The following is an 8,466-nucleotide window of genomic DNA, read 5'->3' as shown; positions in this document are numbered from 1 at the left end:
AGAATGCGAATGGAAAGAGAAAGAGGATCGTAGAGAACGAGGTATGTTAAGTAGGAGTAAACATGGTGTGAACTTTTTCTTTCAAGTCAGGTTGACGTAGGAGGAAAGAAATACGTATTTTTCTGCATGGGCTCCAATGACACGTTTGAACGTAAACTCTGCCCCTTTGGGCTAAGTTATTTGGATAACTCTGATCCTCAGTCTCTTCCTCTCTGAGATGGGGGGAATAGCACCTGCCTACAGAACTGCTGTGTGGAATAAATGGGAAAACATTTAAAGCCTGTAAACTCCAAGTCAAACAAAGTGGACACTCATGAAATGAATTACACCAGCAGCTATTATTATTTTGGATTTTCTACAACTCAACAGACCAGCTTTCCTGATGTAAATGTAATAAGATGTTATTCAGGAACAAAGGAATCTGAAGACCCCAATTCTTCTAGGTTACTTGAAACAGACTACCTGTCATCTAAAATATTTTTTAATGAATATACCATTAAAAAAATCTGCCCAAAAGAGGAGCTGAGCAATGGCACGGCAGTAACACAGTGACCTACGAGGTGGAGCCTCATGGGAAGAGCTCTGGTTTGCATCTGAAGCCCTCTCTGAACGTGCTGGGCACCACATGCCCACAGTCCAGAGTTGGTTGAGGTTGAGAGTGTGCTGTGGGGTGAGAGACATTGGAGATGCTGTCTCTCTCTGCGTCTCTCTTACTCATGGAAGAGAGAAATGAGCAAACTTAAAAAACTCTAAGTAGAATTACGAATTTTTCATGTGCATAATGTTTCAGTAGTACACAAAGTATAATTTAACCTTATCTGTTGAGCCCACTGCTGCACCGTGTGCTAATACAAAAGATCCTGTGTCTGCATAGGCAGTTTCACCGTTTCCCCATCCCTGCCAGCGGACAGCTGTCTCCCTTCCCTCCTGCTGAGTCTCACTGTCTCCATCAGTACAATTTCCCCTCCACTGAGAAACTAGATAGCTTATCGAACTAGAAATGAACTTAAAAGAGTAAAAATAGGACTTTCAACACCTTTTTTTTTTTAAGAGAGATTTTTGCTATAGGGCACTTGTGCTCGCCAGAGAGACAGAGAGAAACAGAAAGACAGAAAGTGAAAAATTACTCCCCAGGGGGCATGGCCACACCACAACCCATTCTCCTCCATTCTCCTCTTGGAATTTTGGGCACGCATACAAACACACCTGGCGTGAGTTTGAAGCTGCTGGATCCGGGACTTGAACCAAGGTCAGCAACGTGGGAGTCCAGCAACATAACCATTTTGTCATCTGCTGTTTTCAACCTTATCTTTTATTTTTTTTTAAAAAAGAAAAAAAAAACATATACATTGGGGTGGGGGAGGTCTTTGTGTTATTTTTTTAATTTCTGACTGTCTTCTAGTTTGTATTATAGACGAGGACCGTTTGACCCAAGTGTTTGTTCCCATATACCATTCTGTGTCATTTCCACATCCTTATATTTTGTAGAAAGAGAATTTCATGAAAATTTTTTTCTTTCTTTTTTTTTTTTGGTCCATTCTACCCTGGGCCAAATCATTATAGAAAGAAAATAAAACCAGGATCCAACTGTCTCATATTTTGCCTTCATTTATCCAGATACCAACTTGTCATTTCTGCTTAAAGTTTGTTAGTATTGATGAGAGCAGAAGTACTTTTTGCTGGGGTGAGTGTAGGTGAGGGGTTGAAATAAATATTTCCATCCAGTACTATTCACAAAATAATAAAACTTGTTGAGCGTATGATACCATGCACTACCCTGGGAACTTTTATAGGGATTATTGTTTGGGGGGAGTCTTAAATAAAATACATTTTCTTTAAAGTAAATTTTCAAAAAGACAGTATTAGGAAAACGGCCTAAGATTATTTTCAAATGTTTGAAAATAGCTTGTAATTTATCATAGTCAAAGGGAATAATGGCGTGGCCATTCCAAACATTGAATGAACTAGAAACCTTGAAGTAACAAGACATTCAGAAGAGTCGTCTTCCAGGAAAGAAACCCGAGGGACTCCACAGCAGCAGCCACTGTGTGGGTTGACTGTCATATTTCTAAAGCACCAACCACATAGGGACTCTTAATTATTTGTAATCCAGGCAGTGCAGTAAACAGCACAGAAATGTGAAGCTAACCCCCATTTACATGTCTGCTTTGATGTTTTTATTCCATTCAGTAAAACTGGGTGGTTGAAATGCCCTGAAACCTCCTCCGTTAAGTTCAATAAATAACTGCAAAGAGGAAAATAGAGGCAGCACAGCTGAGAGGGGAGCTCAGATGCCTCGGCACGCAGTGCTGGTCTGCGCAGATTAAAATCATGCCTTTACAAACGTGGGTCACCACCCTGGCGAGACACCGTTTCTTTCCCTCTTTCTTTTTATCACTTTGCATACTGAAAAACTACTACACATGCAAGCTTTTCTGAAAAATTGAAGAGCACAGCTTCCTTCTCAACCCTGGTCCCTTACTTGCTACTCCCTCCACGCAAACATTGATACCAGGTTCTGGGCTAGCCCGCCAGAAATAGCCCATGACTCTGTGTGTGTGTGTGTGTGTATTAGCATAGTGTTCTGTAACTAGCTTTTTTGTTTTCTCATTTTATGCATCCTGCAGCATGTTCCAGATGAGCAAAGGGAGAGAATATTCCACTGTGGGGATGTAGCTGAATTGCCCCTGAATGGAGCTGTTCTTACACATTATTGCATCCCATGTGCTAGAACAGAAAATAATCTACACAAGGGGCTTGAGAACGTTTGTGGAAAATGAAATTAAAGTATGAATTTACTTTGGGGCAAAACATTTTGAAAATCCATGCATACTTTTTTCTTTTTTAAAATATTTATTTATTGAATTAATTCCATTTGTTATTTTTATTTTTTAATTGGACCAGAGAGAGAGAGAAAGTGAAAACAGGAAAGCAAGCCGCCGGGTCCAGAACTCGAACAGTGATGGCCATGTGGGAATCCAGCATCTTTAACCACCATGCCACCTGCTGCCCCCCTCCCATGCATACTTTTTTCATAGTACATAGTACACATTTTCCAGGTGCTTTTTGAGCATGCCTTGTATTTCTGTCGAATTACAATCACATTGATCAGAAGACCCAACTGTGCATCTACTGAAAACAGTATTAATCTCCCCACCCGTCCCCTGACACACACATAACTTTTGGATAAGAAGCGGTCATTTACTTGGGTATATTATTTTCTGTAGCAAGCTGAGATGTGAGTAAGCAAATAAGGAAGGAATGAGCTATGTTTGGATCTAGCCTTTTGACAAAGACTCTCACCTTGGCCACACTCCAGACAGGTTCCTCTAAGCCACATTTTAATTGGCTTCTGTCCTCAAGAGCCCAGTTGCCCAAGAGGCCAGTTAAGTCAATTTAGCCAGAACACCCCATCCTCAATGTCTGATCACCCTAGGTGTCTGTCCCCCACTTGATGACTAATCACCTTGGTCTGTCTTCAGCAACAATCCTGTTCAGTTTTGGCTAGAATTGCACTTGCCCTTGATGATTCTTCTGAGCAATTTTCTATCTGCTGACCCTCCACCCCTGCTCCTTGGTTATAAACCTCTATTTATCCACGTTGTACAGGGTCTTCAAAAAGTTGGGGCCAGCAGATGGCGTAATGGTTCCGTCGCCAGACTCCCACATGGCCAAACCACAGTTGGAGTCCTGAATCTGGTGACTTGAAACTCACACCGGGCAAGCGTGCTGCCCAAAATCCTGAGAGGAAAATGGAGGAGAAGGGATTGTGGCATGGCCATCCCCTCTGGGGGCTAATTTCTCACTTTCTGTCTGTCTCCCCAGTGAGCACACGCGCCCTGTAACAAAAATCTCTCTTAAACAAACAACCAAAAATCTATGTATGAATTTCAATCTCTTTTGCACCAAAATAAGGTATTTTGCTCTAAAAAACATACCTTAATTCTATTTGTCCATAAAGTTTTTGTTTATAGTTGAGCCAGTTCTATGCTGAGGTCTTACTCTCTTTATTGCCACAGTCCTAAATAAAATCTGTGTCACTAATTTAACTCCTGTCTATCTCTGAGTTTTGACACTTGCTAGGTTGAACTAGTGTTCTCTCTTTTCGGGTCACAGAGACGCCGTGTGCATGTGAGTGCATGCGTGTGCTGTGTGTGCACATGTGTCTGGCGAGGAAACAGTAGGTGAGAGAGAAAAGGAGGGTGGTGGGAGAGTAAGTTTGTTCTTGACGTAGGCTTCAGAATTAAAAATATGTGTTTTACATTTCTGGAATGGTCTAACATCAATATTAATGGCAGAAGTACATTTTAGTTTTAAAATACACAATAGTCTTTTATTTTATTATTTTTTATTTTTTCGGAGAGGTTTTTGCTATAGGGTGCATGCGCTTGCCAGAAAGACAGAGAGAGACAGAGAGACAGAAAGCGAGAAATCACCCCCCTGGGGGGAGGGTCATGCCGCAATCCCTTCTCCTCCATTCTCCTCTCAGGATCTTGGGCACACACGCACACGCACCCGGCATGAATTTAAGCCACCGGATCTGGGACTTGAACCATGGTCGACTACATGGGAATCCAGTGACATAGCCATTATGCTAACTGCTGGTCCCAATAGTCTTTATTTTTTGAAAGTATGACCTGGTATCTTAAAAACTTTAAGGAAATACCTAACAACTTCCCAAATCCCTGAGATCTTTTTCTTAATAAACTTTAAGATAAGATACATGTGAATAAAAAAAATGTAATTTAAAAAAGGTATTGTAATAATGTTGCGTTTTACTTCTTAAAATCGTACAAGAAGCAAACAGTCCTTGGTGTCTGATGCCTCCCTTTACTTCTCCTTCCCCAAAGCCTGTCACTGTTCCAGGTTCATGAGAGACTAGTGAGGAAGAAATAAATGCTTGCTGAATAAATGAATAGATGCACAAATATTGTGTAAGACAGTACTTCCTAAAGACTTGTGATTTAATTCTAGGTAGCAAAGGCTGCGCAGGCCACTACAATAGCTCCTCCTGCTCAGCCCCAAGGCTGCTCCTAGGCTGCGGCTCGGGAGGGGTGCCCGGTGGGACCACAGCCTTCCTTATCTGGGTTCCGGGGCAACAGAGGATGGGATCCAGCTGGGCTGCTTCCGCCCACACTGGAGGCAGCAGGAGTTCTGTCACTCCGCCCAATATCTTAAAGCCACATTTGGTGGTTTTCCAGTAGCGAAATGACTCCAAATAAACAGTCCCCAAATCTCCTTCTCTCTTTTCTCCCTTTGCAAATCCAGCATTTCACAAAAACATGGAGAGTCCTACTTACACGTCGGAGGAGCAGTTCCCCAGACCACAGGGAGAACCTCAGACCCTCATCGTCCAGGAAACACATTCTGGGCCCTCGGGTGGAAAACACGATTTATTTGTACAGCCAATAAGTTATTAACTTTGGATCTTTGAACTTTAAAAGTTAAATGTAAAATTCCAAATTTGGACAGAGAAGAAGTTATTTGTGGAGAAAACCTAGGTCTCACACATGGAAATGACAAATTAGATTTATGTTGCTGGTACTTAGGAATTAGCTTTTTAATTTCCTTTAATAAAACAACCTTGAATAGATATTTCCTCCCAACTTCAAGTTTATGAAAATCTGTATTTGAGTTTTTTAGAGAAAAATTACAAGTGAGAGCTTGCTAATATCTGCCTAATATCACTGGGCCAGATCAAGTATAATTAGGCAAAAATAAAATGAGCAACATTGTAGTTAAATGGCAGAAGTGAATCTTTTGCATAAAAGCTTGCAAATGACATTAATTTTCTTTTGTGACTCTCCCCATCGGAACAAAAACAATCTTCAAAAGAGAAGACATCTTTAAAAATATAAAGCTGGACACGCATCATGTGGAGGAAAGTATGTTGTTGTTTACAGGAGTTAATTCTTCACGTTAACTAAAGTCATCCCAATAATTGGTTAGAAAAGCTTACTTTGAAAACCATGCCAGGAGCTTGAAGCCTGTTTCAAGTGGTTCATGCAAAAACTAGTTTCCTGATTTACTGCTGTGAGGCGATCATGTTAAAAGCACATTGTTGGCATTAATACTTGGCGGGAAGGAGGGGCCGTGGCTGGGTGAATTCTAGGCAGCAAGAATTAAAAGTCTAATGTGGTTACTTTGGGAAAACAAAAATCATGCTCTCCCACATACCCCAAAGCTAAGTTTATTTTCATGAGCTGAAAGGATGCCTGATAGCCAAGTAACTATCTTATGCACATTTATGGTTCAAAATGCCCAGCAGGTATTACTTACAGAGCAACATGGACAATATTTTGTGCATTTTGACTCTGAAACAGACAAAAATCCTCCATTATTTTTTCTCATACACTTTCGAAAATCAAATCCTGCATTGGAGGAGAGAAAGAGTAATACAGCTCAACAGGGATCAAATCCTCAAAACAGACTCCAATGGCTCCGAGACTTCTCATATATTTTTCCAAAATATGGAAAGCTAACTATTTAGTAAGCCAAATTACTAAAAAGAACCTAAGAAGAGATGATGCTTGGAGCTTTCAGGGAGGGAGGCTGGGAACCAGGAGAGCTAGTGATGGGCCTGTTGACCATGCTGCAGGGAACATGGTCTTGGGGAGAAGCGTGGGGGAATGGAACGTGGGTGTCTGGAGCTGGTGGCAAGAACAAGGGGTGTTGGGAGGAAAAAGGAGAGGAGGAAAGCTAATCACAGAGGCTGATCAGAGAGGTAGCTCCTGTGTTACACGTGCCGGAGGGCCATGTAACCTAGCTATCTCTTTGTTTTAAAATTGGTCCTACGCCAGAAAATCTGGAGGAGGGTTGATCATTCTCAGGTTATTCTGTCCAGTATCATAGCCATAACCTCCTATGGCTTTATTTCAATTTAATCAATCAAAATGAAATAAAAATAAAACTCCAGGTGAGTGGTGGCACAGTGGTAACGCAACGCCCTGGGATGCTGAGACCGCATGGGAAGATCCTGGACTCACGTCCCAAGGTTTCCCTTCACGTGCCAGGCATGTACATGTGCCTGTGATCCAGGCTGGCTAAGGCTAGGTGTGGACTGTGGCATGAAGGTCCTGTTGGGGTGCCTGTCTGTCTCTCTTTCCGTCTCCCTCTATCATGGAACAAATAAATACACTTTTAAAAAATGGAAAGTTCAGTTTATTGGCAACACTAGCTAGCTACATTTCACGTGTTCAATGACTTCAGTGGCTAGTTGCTCGTATACTGGTCAGCACAGATATAGGCCACTTCCCTCACTGCAGAAAGTGCTACTGCACAGCCTTCTGTGAGAGAGGAGCAGCCAGACAAGAAGGAACCATTACCCAAGTGGCTCCACTCCTACCTCCCCTGTACAATTACTCACTAGCAGTGACAAAGGACAAATCAATTAACCTCTGTGTCTCAGGTTCATTGTCTGTAAAATGAGGGTAATTATACTTCCTTTAAGACATACATTGTGGAACCAGCAGGTGGCATGGAGGTTAAGGTGCTGGACTCCCATTTGGATGACTACAGTTCGAGTCCTGGGCCTGGTGGTTTGCTTTCTCATTTCTCCCTCTCTCTCTCTCTCTCTCTCTCTCTGTCTTTCTCTGGTGAGCATGTGTGACTGACAGCAAACTTAAAAAAATGATTATAATAATGAGTAAATAAAATAAATATATTTTTAAAAAGATATATAAGGATTCCATTATTTAATACACAAAGAACACATAGGTAGTATCTGGCTAATAAAATAAAATTTAGCCAGTATTATCCATTTGATTGCACAATATGTACTAGGGAGAAAAGAGTGCATATTTGTCATGTAAAAAGATGTCCTTTATACAAACATAACACAAAGTATCCAAGGTGAAAGGTTAAAATAAGTAATCTTTAAAAAGTGAGGGCTGGACAGAGACGCCGCAGTAAAATGTGACACTCTATAAAGCTGACTCCTGTGGGAGGGATCCAGATTCAAGTCCAGAGACCTCCCTGAGTGCACCAGGCATACACGTGCTGGTGATCCAGGGCTGCCTATAGCTGGGGGTGGATCATGGCTTCAAGGGCCTGTTGGGAATACTTTCTCTCTCCTAGAAGAAACAAACTGTAACAAAAAATAATAATAAAAAAATTAAAAAGGACCTAAAGAAGGGAAGGGTATCGATCTAAGTAAACAATGGTATTGTGAGACCTATGGAACATGACGCAGGCTTTTTACTACATAATAATGGAAAGGAAATAAGAAGAGGTCTGGGACCCAGGGACCACACACCGCAGGGTGCCCAGGTGCATGCTGTCTCCAGGAATGCTATTCCAGTAAGCTCTGACTACATGTTTTAAATGGTGAAACCTAACTTACAATGGGAAATAAGCCCAGACGCCTTCACAAAAAATAGACTTGAATGCCTTCCAAAGAAAATAATAATTAGGAGTAATAAAACCACAGATGGAAAGGTTAACTATACCTGCTTACCCAAAACATTT

At 41.5% G+C, this 8,466-nt stretch overlaps 1 protein-coding gene across 4 annotated transcripts in view; it reads right to left on the bottom strand.

The window, feature by feature from the left end:
• Positions 1-8,466, bottom strand: part of TNFRSF19 (TNF receptor superfamily member 19) — a 109,848-nt gene that overhangs the window by 68,048 nt on the left and 33,334 nt on the right. The window contains exon 1 of one of the 4 annotated variants that reach the window (XM_014592015.1): positions 5,301-5,350. The exons of the other annotated variants lie outside the window; for them this stretch is intronic. The gene's annotated coding sequence lies outside the window, so the exon portion shown is untranslated. Of the gene's footprint in view, positions 1-5,300; positions 5,351-8,466 lie in introns of those variants that run through there. 4 annotated transcript variants of the gene reach the window in all.

The sequence above is a fragment of the Tupaia chinensis genome, unplaced genomic scaffold, assembly GCF_000334495.1.
Source record: "Tupaia chinensis unplaced genomic scaffold, TupChi_1.0 Scaffold000634_1, whole genome shotgun sequence".
Taxonomy (NCBI): domain Eukaryota; kingdom Metazoa; phylum Chordata; class Mammalia; order Scandentia; family Tupaiidae; genus Tupaia; species Tupaia belangeri.
Note: the sequence above shows the minus strand (reverse complement) of the source record. Positions and strands in the feature narration are given on the sequence as shown.